This window comes from Poromitra crassiceps, assembly GCF_964638095.1.
Source record: "Poromitra crassiceps genome assembly, chromosome: 8".
Lineage (NCBI taxonomy): Eukaryota > Metazoa > Chordata > Actinopteri > Beryciformes > Melamphaidae > Poromitra > Poromitra crassiceps.
The window spans coordinates 18794479-18817324 of NC_139629.1; the positions used below are offsets into that span (position 1 = coordinate 18794479).

Sequence of the window (22846 nt, forward strand, 5' to 3'; positions counted from 1 at the left end):
AGCCATTTGCGTCATATCAGGAAGCAGAGAGAAGCCAGTGAAGCGCAGAGCGTGCATCAGGTCTCCTGCTACTTTACAACCCAGGCCCCCCGCTCGGCGCTCGCCCATCACCACTTTAAACATTAGTGTGCATAATGGAGTCAGCTTGGCACGCGCGCAGGTCTTTGTTGACATCTCTGATACACGACTGCATAGTAAAACCTTCAGCACTTTGGATCGGACAACACATTAAACATAACTACACGTCAGGATGAGTGAATGTATGAATAAGTGAGACAGGGAGAGAGCAAATAGAGGACAGGAATAAATATGCCGTTGAAGAGTGAACGGATATCTAGTGCGATGTTGAATAAATACTGTCTGGTGTTCAATTGACAACTGAATAAGCACATGGCCACTGTGTGTGTACTATGCACTAGCAGAGCTTGCTGATCCAGAACATTTGGTGCACTGATGCTTGATAAACACCAGTCTTCTGTTAGCTTGATGCTAGGAAACACTGGTCCATTGTCTACTAGAGGTGGGCTATCTCGTCGAAAGGGCCTTTCTGTGTGGAGTTTGCATGTTCTCCCCGTACCCCCCAGGGGGTTCCTCCGTACATAACCCCCCACTAAAAACATGCAGAAGATCGTCATCCGACCAGTGACGACAACATCTGAAGTTGGTCCAATGATGGTCCAATGATGGTCCCCGGGCGCTGGAAAGAAAAAGCGACCACTGCTCCTGGCCTGCCCCCTGGAGGAAAGGACAAGCCAGGATGGGTCAAATGCAGAGGACATATTTCACCGGCCACCGTCAGCATGAGTGTGTGTTGTGGCCGCATGCATGTGTTGTAGTGTGTTCGTGTGACAATAAAGACGGGCTTCCGTCTGAAATCGTGTTTTACTATGTGGGATTCAGGCAAGCGGATGCAGAGTGTGAAGACATGCAGTGAGCAGGGATCAAAAAGCCATTTCTAAAATAGAATCATGTGAGAGGAACACACAAAAGAGATAGATAGCTAAAGTTTGAATGAAGAGATGGACAAAATGAGGAGAGATGAATGAAGATGAATGGCTGACGATAAAACATGAAAAAAAGCAGAAGAGGTAGAGAAATCAATAGCACCTATAACCGTAATAAGACCACGAGAGATGTTTGGTCTCAATAGAGTCACTTCAGAGCTTCACCAAATCTCTCTCTCTCTCTCTCTCTCTCTCTCTCTCTCTCTCTCTCTCTCTCTTCCCCAAACCCACATGCGCGCACGCACGCACACGTACACACCCACACACCCACACACACCCACACCCACACACAAGTGGCAGTTCTACAGGAACGGACTAAAAGCCTACTACAAATTTACAAAAATGTAATCCACATTCATATTTTGTTCCTGTCAATTCAACGTAATCCTACTTTAACGTTTTGTTTCAATATTAATTCATTTTTCATTCAACATATAAGTGACAAAGCAGAGAAAACCTTTGCACCTATTCATATTTGTATCCAGCTCTGCCTTAAAGCCGAGGACAAGGCAGCCTTTCTCTCACTCCCTCCTAAATCTCTGTCTCCCATTTGTGCAGGATCTCACAGAGGAGCTGCTTGTTACACTGTGTGTAGGTAAGAGACACATAGACAGCTTGTCCTGCCACTTATCAAAACAGCATAGTAATCTATAACGGCATTCTTCCTAGTCAAAAAGAACATTTCAGATATCCACGACATTCTTCCTAGTACAAATGATGTCACTTTTGCCATTCATATTCGCAGATGTCTGCAATTTAGATATCTGCAACTGACTAGTATAAAAATAGCGACGTAGCCACCGTAAGCCACGTGTGGCCTCCTGTTCTGAAGCCTAAAGTTTGGCATTTTGACCGTCAACATCTTGGATGAGAAGAGCGCCAGCTGCTATTGGTCAGTGATTTGGCAAGCTGGGCAATCACTGGACAGGCGACCTGCCAATCACACCCAGAAAGCATGCTTTATCGTCTATTTTACTCTAAAGGCGACCATTTACTAAATTAACATCATGCTCTATTGTAGGAGACTTGAAACTAGCGATTGAGACAAACTTATTAGGAAAGTGTTTACTGGCGTCATAAATCAAGTGAGTGGTAATTTTCCTATTGACTTATATACAGTCGTCATATTAAGATAAACAGAATTTCCGCACGCTCAATTCTGGGGTGGGGACTCTGGAGACGATGAACCGAGCACACATGGACACACAGCTCTCCAATTATAGTAGTAGGATTGGCTACATGTGGTGTATGCTAGTAGTATTTAGGCCATGTCCACACGGAGACGGAAGCGATCTTTTTTTTTTTCGTTTCAGAAAAGTTTTCCATAAACATGGAATCGTTTCAAGAAATGTGTGTATCCACATGAAACCACTGAATACCACTGAAACCGCTGTAGAATAACAGAGAATAAGACAATCTCGTCAATAATGGCATACAACCTCTAGGGGCGCACAGTCTATAATGTGTATCTCACTGTAGCGAGCAGCTTAAACCCTTGGCTTTGCGGGGAGGTTTGCCATGTCGATGAATAAAATGATTAAACCTACAGTATACAGGCAAATACAGAGCTGTTCAGCAGGGCTGATGGTCTCCCTGTAGCCTACAATATGTAAGGGTTAATGTACGACGAGGTGTACATTATCACTTTTTAAGGGACGACGCGGAGGCGTGAACCGTCCGAGGCGAAGCCGAGGATGGTTTGCCTCCGCGAAGTCCCTTAAAAAGTGATAATGTACACCTCGAAGTGCATTAACCCGCTTATACCATGGTCACTTGCCAACAAAACAATAAGACCAGTCATTTATATTTCCATGTGTAATAAATAAAGCAATCTAAATGGCTAAATGTCTGTTATTCATACTGTAAATCAGTCTTCCACGAAATAAAATAGTCCCTCCCACCTCCACCACCCGCTCCGTTTTAAAGCCGACTCAAACGTTAACTTTATTACAGGAATGCAGGTTTAACGATGTTTTGCGTTCTACATTAAATGAAGACATTACCGTTTGGCAGCTTGCTTTATTTTGTATGATAGATACGTATTGGCCAAGTATATTAACATTTAAGAGCGAAGAGTTTCAGGAAGTGAGAGTGAGAGAGCAGCGCCCTGCGTGTGCTGCTGATGTGGTGAAATGCAGAGAGAGTTGTCTCTCTCTCTCTCTCTCTCTCTCTCTCTCTCTCTCTCTCTCTCTCTCTCTCTCTCTCTCTCTCTCTCTCTCTCTCTCTCTCTCCGCTCGTGCACGAGCCGAGGGAAATCTTCTCTTTCTCGGCGAGAAGAGCCTGGTGACGCGAGGTTAAAAAATCTCCGAAACGAAAATCAAAATTGTAAATAAGAGTTATTTTTGATAAACTGAGCACACAGGGGTGATTTAAATACTTACTTTGACCGACTCAATTTTTTTCTCAAGTTCCAAAATTGTCATATTAACCCTTAACGGGGGTATAGAGCTCAAACTGCTCTCCTGATAACACTGATGAAACTATGGCGCATTGATATGAACGGTGAACAGACCATTTAGCTAGGTGTCCATTATCACTGTACAATATCACTTTTTAATGGACACCTTGCAGCCAATCAGAATCGAGTATTCACCCAGACCATGGTATAAAGAACGTTAACTATCGGTGACGTTCCTGATATCATCCACTTCCATGATCTTTAGACATGTTGCAAACACATCCCAGCGTATTGGCCGCTCCTGCACATCACAGCACAGGCTAAATGATGCAACATAAATATACATTCATAAACTCATGGCATAAATGTGTTTTTATTGAAAAAGTCGAGTCAAGTAAGCTAAAGTCTTGTTGGAGTGGACACGAGCGGATATCACAGTCATCACAGTGCAACTTGTGTTCCTCAAACCTCTCACTTGCCTATTCACGTTGTATTTACGAGGGCTATATATAGGGCAAGCCGAGTATTGTCAGTTACACTCAGGGTTTAGATTTCATTTCATTTAATTTTGTCCAATATTAAAATATTCCAGAATTGCATGTTGTATTAAAAATAAATATAATTTCTATCTAACACGTTAAGCCTGATTTAGTGATTTTGTTTGTGTTATTGTAAAAATGTAGCCGCCGCTAAGCCTTCTGGGAAATATCCGATGAAGGGAGGGGAGGGGTGAGCTGTGTGGAGCCCTGGCCTGAGGATGTTGTACAGCTATTCTCCGTGTCCTCCACTTGTTGCTGACGGTGGTAATAGAGGAGCATTATATTTTGCTGCGAGATCCCCAACAGGCTCAGTAGCTACTGCCATGATTGTTATTGTTGCTGGTGGAGAGAGGTGGGGCTATGGCGTCATCGTTTCAGGAAAGATGCGTATGGGTTGTAAACACGGAAATGCAAGGGTGGCGTCTTCAGATTTAATCACTCTGGGACCCGTTTTGAAAAATTAGCGTATACTCCCAGAACGTATAGTCCCAGAACGCGGTTCCATCTGGACGAAACGTCTATATGACAAAAAACTTTAGCGGATACACCTAAAGTCGTCTCCGTGTGGACATGGCCTTAATCTCTGGTCCTGGATTTGTTTGAAACAGTCACTGAAGACCTAAATCTATCAAATGAAAATAAACTAGAATGACCGCACCGTGGATAGAGTATGCCTCCGCCAACAAGTGAGCCGTCGACATCCATGTCCAGACAGCAAAATGTGAAGAAATTCCGTCAAAGCGTTACTGAGGTGTGGCGTTACCGAGCTTGAAAATGGCGTTTGTGTGGTCACAGTGACCTTGACCTTTGACCACCAAAATCTAATCAGTTCATCCTTGAATCCAAGTGGACGTTTGAGGCAAATTAGAAGAAATTCCGTCAAGGCGTTGCTCGAGTGACATCACTGATGACTAGGGCTGTGCAATAAAATCGATACGGCAATACTGTATATCGCGATATTTTGCCTGACGATATTGTATCGATATTTCGAATTTTCGACGCCAAGTATCGATATATAAAAAAATAATAATTGCAGGCCATGCCAAGCCAGGCCACCGGGCATCTGCATCTGGTGATTCCCACCCCTAATCGATACTGTATCGATATTTCCCATATCGATGTTTTTGCACAGCCGTGTAGTCAGTGACACAATAAGAATATTTTTTATGTCAGTGTGTTCAGTAACGCACTCAACACTCAGTAGTTTTGACTAAATTTGTCCACTAAGTTATCAGTATAAAGTGATGTACATATTATTACACTACCTGGGTGGTACACAGTGTGTTGTATCTTTAGCTCTATTTCATTTTGAGTAAATTGTGTAGAGTATTGCAATATATCACAATATGTATTGTATCGCAATGTATCATGATCCAATCGTATCGCGACCCATGTATCGTGATACGTATCGTATCGTGAGGTCCTTGCCAATACCCAGCCCTACTAATGACATCACAATTGCTCGAATGACATCAGTGGTGACATCACTGATTGATGACATCACTATCGGTCAAGTTACATCACTGATGACATCGCAATTGCTCGAGTGACATCACTGATGACATCAGAATTGCTCGAGTGACATCACTGATGGTGACATCATCAGTAGATTATGACATCACTATGGTAGTGGCACCCGCCACTTAGGGGCACTTTACACGAGGACGGTTTCCTATGGAAACGGGGAATTATTTTATCGTTAGTGGTTAGTGCCTCCCTTTTAGACGGCGACGGCGAATTCGCGCTTAGGAAACGAGACATTTTGGAACCACCCTCCAGAGTGAAATTGTTTGAGACGCTTCCCGCAGAGCGGGGCTGAGCTCTCCATGTAATCGCTTTGGAACGGCACATTTCAGAAACTCTGACGTGCCTGCACACGCGACACACGCCATAGCCGTGCGCGAGTTGGCAACCAAATTAAACGTCAGTATGAATGAAGTTTGGCAACATTCAGAATTAAGCTACACTGCGGCCAACTTCAATTACAGAACGTTACTGCTGCGAGGAGCCGATGGCTGTACCCGGTCGGCATTTTGGCAAGTCTAAATGACTGCGGAAAGCGTACTCTACTTCCGCGTTTAAAACCGGAAAGACGATTACGAAATGACGTCATGCAGAACGTCCTTGTATGGGCAAAGAATAAGGTGATCACACTGCCACCTAGCGACCTGGCATGTACATTACGGCGTTTTAAAAATTCAACAGCGCTCATGTAAACAGGGAGAAGGTGTGAAGGAAAAGGTGTGAAGGAAACGCTATTGTGTCGTTTCTTTCAGAAACTGTCCTCGTGTAAAAAGGGCCCCTGGAGAGGAAGAGAACGCACACCGCAGAAAGTGTCAGTGAGGTGCTGGCAACGGAGCAAATGCTCATAGAAGGAGGGGAAGCCGTACACTCTGGTTCCCTGAGACTTGACAAAGGCTACGGCCGAAACTGCTGTCAAATAAATTACACTTTCTTGCATCTGGAACCAGAGTGTGCGGCTTCCCCTTCTAGTGAACTGGCCACTAGCACTACTGGCCAATAGCACAGCATACACGATTTAAAAAAACACGATTTCAGACGGAAGGCCAGGAGCAGTGGTCGCTTTTTCTTTCCAGCGCCCGGGGACCATCATTGGACCATCATTGGACCAACTTCAGATGTTGTCGTCACTGGTCGGATGACGATCTTCTGCATGTTTTTAGTGGGGGGTTATGTACGGAGGAACCCCCTGGGGGGTACGGGGAGAACATGCAAACTCCACACAGAAAGGCTCTTTCGACGAGATAGCCCACCCGGGCAGTAGGCACTGAGGATATGGGGGGGGTCACAACTCCAGCGCCCACAGCGTCCCAGGCGAGAATCGAACTCACAACCTTCTAGCTGTGAGGCGACAGCACTACCGACTGCGCCACCGTACCCCGTACTACAGCACACCCACTGAAGGAACATATTGAAAGCAGCAATCTAAAGATGGCATGTCTTGGACAATCAAGCTGATGGTGGTTGATGAAAACAAATGACAACTGCCATTCCACATGGGACGAGCTGACCCTGACTCATATTGAAAAGGGCGTCCCAGGGCCAATGTTAAAACAAAACTGTGGAGGACAGAATCCCTTTGAGATTGCTTATAGCATCAGTGTTCTATCTCCTGTCGACAGAGAAGTCTCCATTGGCCTTTAGAAACAAGCCCACTGGTAGGTTATTATACACCTTGGGATACGCATGTCAGCAGGAAGAGGGCCAAATGTCAACAACGGCTTCCCTCAGTAATGTAAGGGCTATAAGAAACCCTGTAATCACCTGACAACAAACCACCCAGAGGCCATGGCCTCCGTTGCCCCTCCCTCTGGACGTGATGCCCTGGGATCCCTAAGGCCACCTTGGCAGTGCCCTGCTAGCAGCCTGCTGCTGTCAGTTGCTTTAAAAGCATCAGTGGTCTCAGTTTAATGTAGCCTGTCCTATGCACAGGATGTGTCATTGAATCATTTTAATGCACATTTCAGAAAGATCCCTCTTCATGTCAATAGAGCAATGGCTTCTGTGCCCTGGCATGTGGCCTTGTGCCCTAAACAAAATTGTGACGCTGAAAGCCAAATGGCCTTGTATACTGTACTGTACTGTGCATACTGTACTGTACTGCATACTGTACTGTACTGCATACTGTACTGTACTGTACTGCATAATGTACTGTACTGTACTGCATACTGTACTGTACTGCATACTGTACTGTACTGTACTGCATAATGTACTGTACTGTACTGCATACTGTACTGTACTGCATACTGTACTGCACTGTACTGCATACTGTACTGTACTGCATACTGTACTGTACTGTACTGTACTGTACTGTACTGCATACTGTACTGTACTGCATACTGTACTGTACTGTACTGCATACTGTACTGTACTGCATACTGTACTGTACTGTACTGCATACTGTACTGTACTGCATACTGTACTGTACTGCATACTGTACTGTACTGTACTGCATAATGTACTGTACTGTACTGCATACTGTACTGTACTGCATACTGTACTGCACTGTACTGCATACTGTACTGTACTGCATACTGTACTGTACTGTACTGTACTGCATACTGTACTGTACTGCATACTGTACTGTACTGTACTGCATACTGTACTGTACTGCATACTGTACTGTACTGTACTGCATACTGTACTGCATACTGTACTGTACTGTACTGCATACTGTACTGTACTGCATACTGTACTGTACTGTACTGCATACTGTACTGCATACTGTAGTACTGTACTGCATACTGTACTGTACTGCATACTGTACTGCATACTGTACTGTACTGTACTGCATACTGTACTGTACTGTACTGCATACTGTACTGTACTGCATACTGTACTGTACTGCATACTAGGGGTGGGGGAAAAAATCGATTCACCTAAGTATCGCGATTTTTAATGTCACGATTTTTTGGATCGATCTTTTATTCCAGAATCGATAATCGCAAAAAAAAAAAAAAAAAAAAAAAAAAAAAAAAATGTTGTGCTTGCAGTCAGGCCACTCACTGAACAGCAGGCCAGGCGCCGCCTACTGGTTTACTAGTGGTTTTATTACTTTATTAGTTAGTCTGAAGTAATAATTACACTTCAGGGTTAAAGTGGGTGCATCTCATTGTAAAATTGGACTTCAAACGGCCCAAATCTGGCTTCAAACGGCCCAAATTTCACGCGCGTTGGCCCATATCGGCCTGGCCTGCTTGGTATCTAATGCCCGGCCTGAATTATGATCCCAGTCCGCCCCTGTTTTTAACTATATCGCCCAGCCCTACTCATGATATATAATATACAGTCTCTAGTGTATGATTCAACTTTTCCCATGTTCTAATCTAGTGTAAAAAAGCAAACAAACTGAAAAAATAAAAGAAAAAAATAAACAAAAATCGCAATAAATCGTAATATCGAATCGCAATAATCGTAGAATCGCAATACTTAAGAATCGCAATATAAATCGAATCGGCACCCAAGAATCGTGATAGTATCGAATTGGGAGATAAGTGAATCGCCACAGCCCTACTGCATACTGTACTGTACTGCATACTGTACTGTACTGCATACTGTACTGTACTGTACTACATACTGTACTGTACTGCATACTGTACTGTACTGTACTACATACTGTACTGTACTGTATACTGTACTGTACTGTACTGCATACTGTACTGTACTGCATACTGTACTGTACTGTACTGCATACTGTACTGTACTGCATACTGTACTGTACTGTACTGTACTGCATACTGTACTGTACTGCATACTGTACTGTACTGCATACTGTACTGTACTGTACTACATACTGTACTGTACTGCATACTGTACTGTACTGCATACTAACTGTACTGCATACTAACTGTACTGCATACTGTACTGTACTGCATACTGTACTGCATACTGTACTGTACTGCATACTGTACTGTACTGCATACTAGGGGTGCACCGATCACGTTTTTTGCCACCGATCACCGATTGCCGATCGCCTATGGGAAATATCTGCCCAACCGATCATCGACCGATCACCGATTACCGATCACCGATCACCGATATATAAACTCCTCAAAAAAAGTTTGGAAACGTTATTTTAGGTCGAATATTTCTCCCCTTTAATAATACCAATTGGCATTGTATTTTATATCACTGGAAAGCCTGATTAGTGATAGGGCTTTTTTTTATTTAAAAAAAAATATATATATATATATATATATATATATATATCATATAAAAAAATATTGGCAATCAGCCGAAATATCGGCAATCAGCCGATCGCATATTTGAGGTCAAAATCGGCCGATACAGATTGCTTGCCGATCGATCTGTGCACCCCTACTGCATACTGTACTGTACTGCATACTGTACTGTACTGCATACTGTACTGTACTGCATACTGTACTGTACTGCACTGTACAACACTGCAGACTGCACTGTAGAGCACTGCACTGTACAGTACAGTACTGTAAGCTCAAAAATGGATGGTAAATCCCCTCTTCTTTTGCAAAGGTTAGGCACCTGTTGTAGTCTATATCAGTGGTCTGGGGACCAGCAGTAGTCGTTGACGGGCTTTCAGAGGGTCCCTAACAAATTGATCAATTGTTAAACATTATTATTGCATTTACAGGGAGTTAACAACACAATTGGAGAGTGTAGAAAAATGACTGATTTGATCATCGTCTATTATCAACTGCAGGATCTGACAGGAAACACATTCTCAGATTTGGGTCCAACTAAGCCAAAGCAAAACCTCATCAAATGGAATATAATGCGGAGTGAATTTGGGACGTGATGTGAAATAGGTTGAGAAGCACTGGTCTACATGTACATCACACTAAACTGTGGTGCTGGGCTACAATTGAATTGATAGCGAACGTTTTTCTTCTGCCTCCATAGGCAGTGTGGTATCTAAAATGTATTGTCAATAAGATGTTAATGGGATGGCAAAGGCACACACACACACACACACACACACACACACACACACACACAAAAACACTAAGGATAATCTCTACCATTCAGAGGCAATTTTTTTGCTTTGCCTTTAAGTGTGTTCTCTGGCTTAGACCAGGGAAGCCTAGGCTATCGACTGGCTATATGGATCAGGCCCACTCTAACTTGTATGCTGTTAGCAGAACCAGCAGTTCACTGCCGCTGCCATGCCATGCGTTAATTAGTCCCTCCTGACACGCACACAGTCTTCACCATCACGTTGGAAGATTACAATCCCCCGGCGTCCCCTGCCCAGGCTGCTTGGCATCGATTAGCTCACTCTGTTACTTTAGTTTCTTTTTTCTCTCTCTCTCTCTCTCTCTCGCTTTCTTTTTACCTAAAGATTACAATCAGCTGTGGTGGTCTTTGAATAAACCACACAGGTGGAGATAAAGAGAGGAGACAGAGGAGAAAATGGCTGGAACAAATGGGAGATGACTCCGGACTGCCTACCGGGTAATTGGGTTTTATCCTTTCGTTTTATCGGCGCCTTGTTTTGGATTACAGCTATTCAACACACGCACGCACGCGCGCACACACACACACACACACACAGTACACACACACACGCACGCACACACACAGTACACACACACACGCACGCACAAAGGAGAAGACAAGGATACCTAGACGTTAGATCTCCAGATAACTGCCTAGGAGCGGTGGAATAAGCCCGTTGTTGCAGAATCATCATTATGCTGCACCGAAGCCTAATCATGTTATGTAAAATGCATTGCTTTTCACTGTAACCAAATGTGCGCTCGAGCGATTCAGCGCAGTCAGTCAAGCAAAAGAACGCATATACACAAATGTCCACACGAGGTGCTGCTGCATTTTCCACATTCTGATGCCAGGCATGTTCGTTTCAACCTGACATTTCAATTTAAGCTGCTTTTGCAATTCACTGCTTTGAATATGGGTCTTGTCAGTACATGTGTACAAGCTCTGATTGGAGACCCACACAAACTGACACTGGCAAGAATCATGCAGCAGAAATAGATCCATCTCCCTCATAATACGCAGTGTTTTATGTATGTATGCATGTATGCATGTATGCATGTATGTATGTGTGTATGTATGTGTGTATGTATGTATGTATGTATGTATGTATGTATGTATGTATGTATGTATGTATGTACTGGTATGTATGTATGTATGTATGTATGTATGTATGTCAGAGTCCTGCACCGGGTCGGGGTTCCGCGGGGCCCCGCCGGGTACCCGCAAAAAAATGCGGGGGGCAGGTGTTATTTTGTCTTCATTTTATTTGCGGGTTCGGATCTGGGTAGAATAAACAACATGCGGCCCGGGTTGCGGGTGTTGTATAATATACAGTATGTATTTTTATTTACTTTTTATATAACGATAATAATTCAGTCAGTGTGTAACTTCATGTTTTGTCTGAGTCTGACCTGACGTCTTTGACCTCAATCGTTTCCGCTGGTCCTTTCCTTCCGGGTCAGCTCTCCCTCGCTCCGATCAGGTATAAACAGAAATGACCTAGACCTATGCTAGCTAGCTTGTTGCATTGCATGACAGCCAGCGCCAGCAAGGCTAGCATGTTTCCTTTAGCTGCTGCCTGGCCCTGGCTGGCCTGCTGGCACTGGCACCAGTGACAAAACACCGTCAATGTGCTTAATTGTAAATAACGTTATGCAATGCCTGCCGAGTCCGACTGCACCGACTACCGTTGTTGGCTCTCGTCAGTGACTCGGCCAGAAAAGACCGCTATTCGCTTCCTGTGTGAATTGTGAAACGATCGCAGTTACTTTGGTTATGTTCACTTCAAAAAAATATATATATGCGGAAGCGGAGCGGGGCGCGCGTCTCATGTCTGCGGGGCGGGGTGGGTTGCGGTACTGACTGATCATATGAGCGGGTTCGCGGAGCGGGGTCGGTACTGCACGTCGCGGGGCCGGGCGGAACTGGGTCTTGAAAATCAGACCCGCGCAGGACTCTGATGTATGTATGTACAGTATGTATGTATGTATGTATGCATGTATGTATGTGTGTGTGTGTGTGTGTGTATGTATGCATGTATGTATGTGTGTGTGTGTGTGTGTGTGTGTGTGTATGTATGTATGTATGTATGTATGTATGTATGTATGCACGTACGGGTATGTATGTATGTATGTATGTATGTATGTTTGTATACATTTATGTATGCATGTAATGTATGTATGTATGTATGTATGTATACATGTATCTATGTATGTATGTATGTAAAGTATGTATGTATGTATGTATGTATGTCATTGTATGTATGTATTTATTTATGAATTAATTAATTAACTAATTCATTTACTTATTATAGCACCACCCTCTTTATGGTAAGTTTCATCTGGCCGCAGGTTCCGTTTCACTAAGTGTGGCACCAATAGGTGCTCGAAATATTGTATCCTTTTTTGTTGTTGTTGAGTTATTAAATACATTTGTACACGAGGCCATATGTTAGCTCATGGAATCCACACTGATTCTAAGTAACCCTCATTAGGTGATGCTGTTGCTGTATGTGTTTATTTGTTGTGTGTTTACTGTCGTATGTGCACATGAATGTGTTTTACGTTTGTTTGTTTGTTTGTTTGTTTGTTTGTTGGACTGGCTGCGAGGCAAATTGCCCTACGGGGACAGAGATGTAAGGCTGAAATCTAAACCTAAAGGCCCTGAAGGCATCACTTTGACTGCGTGCCTAAATAATATGCACAGACCGTATAAGCCTAAAGGCCCTGAAGGCATCACTTTGACTGCGTGCCTAAATAATATGCACAGACCGTATAGGAGACCTGGCTCTGTGGTGGGAGGCTTTCTCCTCTCTCGCTCTCTGCTCCGAGGGCGAGCCGCTCTAAAACACCTCGGATTAAACGAAGCAGAGATAGGCACAGCTTTTTATTGATTCTGCTGTCTGTGATGTGAAACAAAAGTAGTCTTAGATGAATGTAGCCACATCGATGCACAGGATAGATGTTATCTGTCTTAATGACAAACGCGAGTCCTTGGCTGAAGGGGAACCTCATCAAAGTTGCACATGCATAACCTTGCCGGAGCAACGGTGCACAAAGAGCAGAAGAAGACACATAACCGTCTCAGCGGATAAACATCTCGCTTCAGCTGCTCGCACCATTATCCAGTTGTTGCCTATACGCGAGCAGAGAGGAACTCAACACACCTCCCCAGAAGAATATGAATCAAATTGTAGGTTCCGCATTGCTACGTTCACGTTCACTCATATTGCAGTAATTTGTTTTAATTTTAAATGTAAATCAGTGAAGCAAATCAAATTACTGGAGAGAAGTTGACACTCAAATCCAAATGTATCATCATGTGACCAACCAGCAAGCAAAGAGTACTGGTTATCCTACTCAGAGAATTCCTAGAAGAAAGTGGACAATTTGTAATGACTCACACCTTTAAACTTGGTTATTATTTTCATTTTTTTTTTTTTTTATCAGGTTTTTTCGAATTGTCCCCCCACATTTTCTCCCCAATTGTACTTGGCCATTTCAGAGCCGTAGACGAGCACATGCTTCCTCTGATACATGTGCAGGTGCCAACTGCAGGAGGTAGCGCGTGAGAGGATCAGTTTCCCTCTCCTCCCGAACAGCCGCTCCGACCAACCAGAGGAGGCGCTAGTGCAGCGCCAAGACTTCATACCCCATCGGATTCTCACCCGCAGACATGGCCAACGGAACGTCTGACCAAGCCGAAGTACCGCTGCTGGGAATTGAACCCGGGTCTCTGCGGTGGTAGGCGGGTGCTTTTATGCCCTTATTTTAGGCAAATCATGCGTTTCCGTCCCAGACAAAATAAATAAATAATGAATAAAGATGAGGAGAAAGTAGACGGAGAAAGTAGACAGAGGCAAGGAGGTAAAGAGAGAGAATGGGTGCAGTGAGTCACGATGGTATTTTAAACAGCAGATACAGGTGTACGTCTGACACAGGTGCACCTCTGACACAGGTGCACCTCTGATACAGGTGCACCTCTGACACAGGTGCACCTCTGACACAGGTGCACCTCTGATACAGGTGGACCTCTGACACAGGTGCACCTCTGACACAGGTGCACCTCTGATACAGGTGCACCTCTGACACAGGTGCACCTCTGACACAGGTGCACCTCTGATACAGGTGCACCTCTGATACAGGTGGACCTCTGACACAGGTGCACCTCTGATACAGGTGCACCTCTGACACAGGTGCACCTCTGACACAGGTGCACCTCTGATACAGGTGCACCTCTGATACAGGTGCACCTCTGACACAGGTGCACCTCTGATACAGGTGGACCTCTTGTCCCGTGGAGTTCAGTCTTCCTGCTCAGCAGGGAGCTTGCTGTTCTACATCCAACCACTAAAATGTTCTTACAAAAGCAAAAGCCTCTCCCAGGAAAGACTGCAGGCACAATGCCTACGGCATGGCGAAATCATGAATATGCTAGGCAACTTACATCAAAATGTTTTGACGCAATTTAAATGATACATTGTTGGACTATTACTGTAGGCGAATCATTAAGAATTGGGTTAATACACAGGCTTATTCACTGTCTTTATTCAGCTGTATTTGTTGACCCAATGGAAAGGTTATGTAAGATAATGATATTATTGTGTTAATTAATACTTGATGAAAGTGTAATAATTCTTATTACACCGCTTTGTTAAATACTCGATTCTGATTGGTCAATCATGGGCAATCTACGGCCTGTTCTATGGTGTTTAGTGAGGTCATTAGGACGCCAACGCGAAGAGGAGGGGTCTTGAATGAACCCTGGAGGCTCGCTGTATACTATCATATCACTACATAAAGTGTGATATATATAAATATGAAAAACTAACACAAAGTGTACTGTACTTTTTTGTAGTAGCATTTAAAAAGATATTCACAGCGTGTTAACTGAGTTAATCTGTCAGTATGACATGAACATAGTTGATATGGTTTGGTAGAAAAATGCCCACAGTTGATGTGCGGACATGGCAGCGAGACGCGTGGGCAGACGTGTCCGGCACAGCCAAGCGGGAGAATGAAAGGTCAGTTGTCTTTAGCGCCTGTCAGTTGCCTGTAGCATTGAACGCTGAGTTACATTTAGGTAACACCAGCTCTGTTCACATGCACACAGAGAATTCCAATTCCAAGTAACCTGGTTTCCACACTTGCACGCTTCATAATGTTAGAATAGTCACTCTGATTATGGCAAAACGTGAGAAAGATACACTTGCTTTGTTACTTTTGTCAATGTACATTGTAAGTTGTGACCGAGAAGACCTGCTTTCATAGGCTCAGGTGAAGGCTGGATTGTGTGGGATAGTGTGTGCCTTACCTTCGCCGTAACACAAAGTAAGTCACCCGCCCCCCCCCCCCCCACACACACTCAAATTGCAGGATGTTTTCTTTTCGTTTTTGCGTACCACTTTGGATTGAAGGCTTTTCAGCTAAGCATTCCTCACTGAAGACAATTGTTTTTGAAGTGCGCTATCCTCCCCCATTCTCTGCAAGGCTGGCCATTTCTGATCCAGCTGGAAAATGCAGAAGGCATCTTCAAAGGCCCTCCGAAATTCACTTCCATTTGACTTGATGTATGACAGTGCTTGGCTTTACAACGCCTGCACCTATGCACCTGACCACAGGGGGGCAGTATGTAGGCTTCATTATGCCAAAAGGGGCCTTTAAATCCCTCCCTGCACCGACTGGCCATTGGGGACAGATATTGCTTTATGCTAGTATTGCAATATATTGAGTATTGCGATATTGAGATATATTGTGATTTATTACCTTTTTTCAACTGCAAATGATGTCCCAAAGGAAAAAACTTTGTCAACATCTGTTTTATCTAATGAGATAAAGTTTCCAGTGTGTTCATCTCACTTCAATCATTTTTACTGCAGCAAAATGGAGCAAAACAGACTGACCAACACTGTCATAAAAGCCTGTCATAAATGTTGCATGCACTTGACATTTTGTATAATAAAATATCACGATACTTGGCATTCGATACGATACGATATACTGCCCACAAAATATCGCAATACTATGCTGTATCGATTTCCCCACCCCACCCCCAATAGGCATAGTCATTTTCTATACACACCAGAGAGAGAGAGTGAGAGAGTGTGCCTCACTTGAATTGAGAAAATGAGGACTGGTTATTAGGAATATATGGATGGACCACCCACACACACAACCCCAAACCAATCGGTCAATGAATGGCCCTGTGTTCAGGAGACCGAAGCAAACTTTAAAATTAAAGGCAATACATTTTACGAGATTGCAGCTTTTCTTGAATGCCAACAGCTTGGAAAATGCCTGCAAACAAACTGTGTGTGTGTGTGTGTGTGTGTGTGTGTGTGTGTGTGTGTGTGTGTGTGTGTGTGTGTGTGTGTGTGTGTGTGTGTGTGTGTGTGTGCGCGTGTGCGTGCGTGCGTGCGTGTGTGTGCGTGCCCGCGTGCCCGTCCACTTATGTATCAATTATTTTTGCACTACGCATCAATCAGTCAAGCATTTAGCATCACATGCTACTCATGTCATGGCAGTAGGTCAATGTCAAAGCTAAAATGCTTGATGAATATACAGTATGTGGTGTGACAGCATATTTATCATCAAGTCAATATTGGCTCATATGTTCAATTACTATTCCTCGATATCTTGGCTATATTGCTTCTGAAGCACACTAACAAGGAAATTAATCTACAGTAATGTCCACTATGGAAACCTTTCATTCACCATTACTTGCTGCCAATTATATTCACAGTATAGTGATATACTATAGTGAAGGTTATTGCTTAACTGCGATGTTGCTACTTACAAAATTATACTGTAGGTATATATATATATATATATATATATATACTAGGGCTGTCCCAGCGAGTCGACGTAATCGATGACGTCGACTACGTAATTACGTCGACGCACGCTACGTGCCTCGGCGCGTCACAATCGTCACAAAACACAAATAGTGTGGCTAATGTTAGCGGCTAACTGTTACTTGTCGTTACTTTACATGGCAGTAAAATGCCACTGAATGACCAAATTGATTTAACTTTTAACCATTTCAATTTCCACTTTCCATACGGACCCCCAGCATTGGTTAGTTGTTAACGTTGTGACTATATTTATAACGTTATAACGTACTCCGGTTTGCGGTTTATAATTGAGGGCTGAATACAGCCGTGCTGTCACTCTGGCTGTATTCAGACCATTCAGACCCGAGTTATAAACTGGAAACTGGAGTACGTTATAAACGTTATAAATATAGTCACGTTATAAACAACTAACCAATGCTGGGGGTCCGTATGGAAAGTGGAAATCGAAATGGTTAAAAGTTAAATCAATTTGGTCATTCAGTGGCGTTTTACTGCCATTTAAAGTAACGACAAGTAACAGTTAGCCGCTAACATTAGCCACACTACAGGATTACCCATCAGCGCAGCGTCATTTGATGTCAGCACACTCTTCTAAACAGGTCGCGTGCCGCATTCCAGTGGGCATTCCCATGCTTTCACATGGACGCGCATCGCTACGACCGGTGTAGTTAAGACCAGACGTAAGCCCTGTTGGTGCAACAGGCGTAAGTGCACTCTGAAGACTGGTGGTCTTAACCGACGTAGGAGTTACGACCAGGCATAGTTAAGACCAGTTGGTGCAACCGATGTTGGGTGTGGATGCTACAGACACAGTCTTGTGTCTGGATGATGTGTGACCATCTTACATGGAGCATTTGTCTTTCTCCAAAATTAAGAGCACTGTTACTGAAAATTGCACACCATTGTACTGTAAGATGATGATTTTATGTTGGACTGCTGCTAAACTCATTGCACAAGGTTTTTGGTATTCCTCCTGAAAGTGACTTGCATTTTATTTATTCTACTATTTTATTTTGAATTGCACTATATTTATTTTATTTGAGGACAAGCTCTTGCTTTAATTTTATTTGAGAGATTTTATGTTGGACTGTTAACACTTTCAGTGCCACGGCCCTTGGGCAAAAGGTTGCTTGCTGTGCCACATAGGCCGCAATGCATTTTAAAACAGTCATATAATTTTTTTAATAATTACTATGTAAACACTGAACACGCACAAATAACGATGAGACTCTCTTCTATCACCTGCAAAAAAAAGTTTATTGATCCCATTTTCCGTTCTTTAGTTATGAGCCGGAGAAGATAGCTTGATTGAACGAAAAACATACCTTTTTTTCTACGAGCTGAGATAATGAGCCTTTTGTGAAATTAAACATTTCAAGCACATCTCTGACTCTGAAGCTAATTTTCTGATGTCTGGGTCTGTCTGGGTGAAGTGTATGCTGCTCTGCTGCTCTCCGTGCTCCCCCCCCCCCCCCCCCCCTCCCCCTCAACTGCACACGCCTCCTGGGTGTGTCTTATGTGTCTGGTGGCTCTCAGTCTCTGCTGAGTTTGCTGCGCACACACAGTGAATGGTGCGCGACATTCAGCTTTTTGGTTCCGCGTGTGTTTGTCACGGGCTGGCATGCTTCCAGTTCAGAATAATAATGCTGATTATGTGAATGTGCTGTTGCAGCGTACATGGAAGTGCTCAGTTGTGACAGCGGATGCTGCTGCTGGGGGCACAGCTGGCGTTGTGCTCGTTTATGGAGGCACGTCGATGCATACGGACGGATGCAATGCGATTTCCTCATTTTCACCAGTGACTATTTCTGTGTGTTTGGCTCCTTTTTCTCTGATCAGGAGAGTGCTGTCGCCACCTAATGGGTTTGTAAAATAGGTTATCGACCTCCAATAGCTACAATATTGTTAGAGGCGACGTAAGAAGCTTAGATCGACACCCCCCCGTCAAAAAAACAATTTGGAGTTATGACGCCATTTGGCGTCGCTGGCACTGTACGGTAAATTTCTAATGACGCCATATGGCGTCGCTGGCACTGAACGTGTTAAAGAGAATGAGATGGTTAAATAAAATACTGCAATTGAGAAGTTTTTGGTTATTTACTTGTTTTGGGTAAATTTATTGTTATATAATAAAAAAATTAAATAAAAAATAATCGTTAGATTAATCGACTAATCGAAAAAAAATAATTGTTAGATTAATCGATAAGAAAATCAGCCCTAATATATACATACATACATATATATGCCCACCGGTACAGTATCATGATGCTTCATTGTAGGGTAAAATATTTGTATCCTGAGAACACTACAATTCTTCAAACTTCAATTCAATTCAATTCAATTCAATTCAATTCAATTCAAGTATTTTGAATTGAAGTGAACTACAAGACAGGTGGATGCACATGCTTCCTCCTACATGCACGCGCAGCACACCCACACCAAACACGTATACAGATACACACCGCACCCTTTCTCAACTTATACCCAATGCCATTAAATATGTATTGGCTTTTGATGACTCTTGAAATTCATTCGTCAGAGACAGAGGTGAGGTGACAGGTGCTTACTGTTGCTGACGAACACTGCTCTGGCAGTGACTGATAACACACGAGATACTCTCTCTCTCTCTCTCTCTCTCTCTCTCTCTCTACCTCTCTCTCTCAGCTCTGCTCTCTCTCCTTTCTCCTTCAGTCAGGTGAGTTGAGAAATGACACCTGAACCAAAACATTTGTCACGGCAACAATCCACTGAGACTGAATTACACTGAAAGGAATTGCAAGGGAGGAGTGAAAAACACAAGACGGGAGGGGATATTTATGAAATGAGAGCGGTTTGGAGGCAACACACGTGTTTTCCCACAGGAAGAGAGTGCCAGTTACGAGAGAGAGAGAGAGAGAGAGAGAGATTGGCAGGCAGAGACAGAGAGAGAGACAGAGAGAGAGACAGACAGGCAGCCAGAGACAGAGAGAGATACAGAGAGAGAGACAGAGAGAGAGAGACAGGCAGGCAGAGACAGAGAGAGATACAGAGAGAGAGACAGAGAGAGAGAGACAGGCAGGCAGAGACAGAGAGAGAGACAGAGAGAGAGACAGACAGGCAGCCAGAGACAGAGAGAGATACAGAGAGAGAGACAGAGAGAGAGAGACAGGCAGGCAGAGACAGAGAGACAGACAGGCAGAGACAGAGAGAGAGCGAACTTGTGAATGTTTGGCATTGAAGTCATCATTAATGGCGTGAATCTCGCCTTTGTGGCAATGCCCTTGAGTCAGCCAGTGAGGCAGTGAATGGTGAGTTGTGGACGGGCAGTTATCTCCAAGGCTTCCCTTTTCAATGCTGTTAGAAAACGCTTGACAGCCACGCGAGCTCTTATCGAACGGAAGGCTCCAAGGCCGCGGCGCCGAGACAAGGCTGAGGAGCAAATCTGCAGGAGGTTACTGAAGTGACAACATATGTTCTCCCACCCCCTCAGCACCCCCTTCCCCTTCCACCACCCCACTCAATCACACACCCACCACCGCCACCAAGTAAAACATGCATTCAGATCAGACATTTACATAGGCAACATTCTGTGCACACTCAAATATTTAAAGAGCATAATAACTGTAAATAAAGCCCTGATGGATGCTTTAGAGCTGCCTCCCTGCAACGATTAATCAATTAGTTGATCAATTAATCGCCAACTATTTTGATATTAGATCAATCGGTTTGAGTAATTATTTAAGAAAAAAGTCAAAATGATCTGATTCCATCTTCTTAAATGTGAATATTTATGGTTTCTTTAGTCCTCTATGACAGTGCACTGAATACGGTATTTGGGTTGTGGAGAAAACAAGACATTTGAGGACGTCATCTTGGGGTTTTTGAAACACTGACATTTTTCTTTACCATTTTCTGACATTTTATAGACAAAACAACCAATCGATTAGTTGAGAAAATAATCGACAGATTAATCGACAATGAAAATAATCGTTAGTTGCAGCATGCTTATAATGAGCTAAAATGTTTAAAAAAAAAAAAGTATATCTTGGGGAAATTAACAACAAAGAGAAAATGCGAATCCATAAATCTTTACACTTTCACAATGGGAGAATACAGAAATATGAAGTCACATCAGCAGAATTATAATTAAAGTATTGTTATCGTAAGGATTCTGCTCGCATCAATCTTAATTCTCCAGAGAATATCACAAACAATAACCCATGTATTGACCAAATCCCGCTCCGTAAACCACAACACCTCATTAAGAAATAAACAATAGATATTTGATTACTACCTATGTCAAACCCAGACTCACTTCACATTTGATCACGCTCAACTTCATAGTGGATATTTACCTAATTGGCAAAATCACCATATTAAAAATATTCCCAACCAGTTCCTCATATTTCAAGGTGGATGTTGTACCTTTTTATTTCAATATAGACAACACATCCTACCCTTGATGTTTTAGAAGGTTATGGGAGTGGAGTGGAGTGGAATGGGGGATAGTTGGCTAGAGAAATGGGTTACGTTTGAATAATGCAATAGTGAAACTGGGCAATATGACCACCATGCGATCGCCTATGAAACAGAAACAACATGGGGCCTAACTGTGCTCATGAATTTGTCTCATGTGAAATGTCAGAGAAATCAAAGCTGGGGCTTGAAAAATAGTCGGGGTAGCGATATTTGATATTTGGAATAAATAAAAGATGGCTTTGATGACTCCATTGACCTTTCTATCTATCTGAAAACATCAAAGCTGTCAGAAATGCTACTCTGTTGTCTTTTCTGACAAGCGTTTACTGTCGTTCTCGACCGATATGAAAATACAGATAACCGATATTAACATTGCTGTTATGGCTGATGGCTGATATTTACCGATGTCGATATGATCTGAATCAAAACACATTTCTATGATAATCACATTTTGTACATACTGAAAAACACCTGTAAACACTGTAGATTTGAAAAAGTAATGCATTTATTTCTTTCAAAAACATGTAGAAAAGCCCATAAGTCATCGATTTAAAGCATTGTTTCCTTCCAATGTGAAAATTTTGGCTGATACCGATAACCGATTAACAATCCAACATCGGACCGATGCCGATATGTTAAAAAATGACTTAACATCTGCCGATACCGATATGATTGCCGATAACATCCCTACAACAATTGTTATCAGATATCATGCAACTCCCATTTTACAGGTCGAAAAGAATTGAAGAAATGCTGGTCATGTGAATAAAGTGTACTGCTTAACTTGAGATGCTACGCCTTTCAGAATAACTTTGAAAGGCTGGCGAAAAAGATTCCCTCCTGATCCCTGCATGCAAAGTTACCTTGAAGCTAACTATGCTTAATCTAATATTTATGTAGCCCAATGCAAATTTGCAAGTTTAAGCTAATTTCAAAACTTGAGCTGTAAAAAGTAAAACCTCAGGGCTGATTTGCTAATTGACTTGCGAATGCATCTTTGCAACACTACTGTCTTATGAGCTAAATGGATGTCAATGGGTCAGGACAAATTCAACAGCGTTAAAAGAATGGAATTTATGACGGTCCCTACCAAGTGAAA

At 43.1% G+C, this 22846-nt stretch overlaps 1 protein-coding gene across 1 annotated transcript in view; it reads right to left on the reverse strand.

The window, feature by feature from the left end:
• The window catches only part of LOC310780535 (netrin receptor UNC5D-like), a gene marked incomplete at both ends in the record, with an annotated part of 358699 nt that overhangs the window by 334884 nt on the left and 969 nt on the right, over nucleotides 1-22846 (reverse strand). The window lies entirely within an intron of this gene.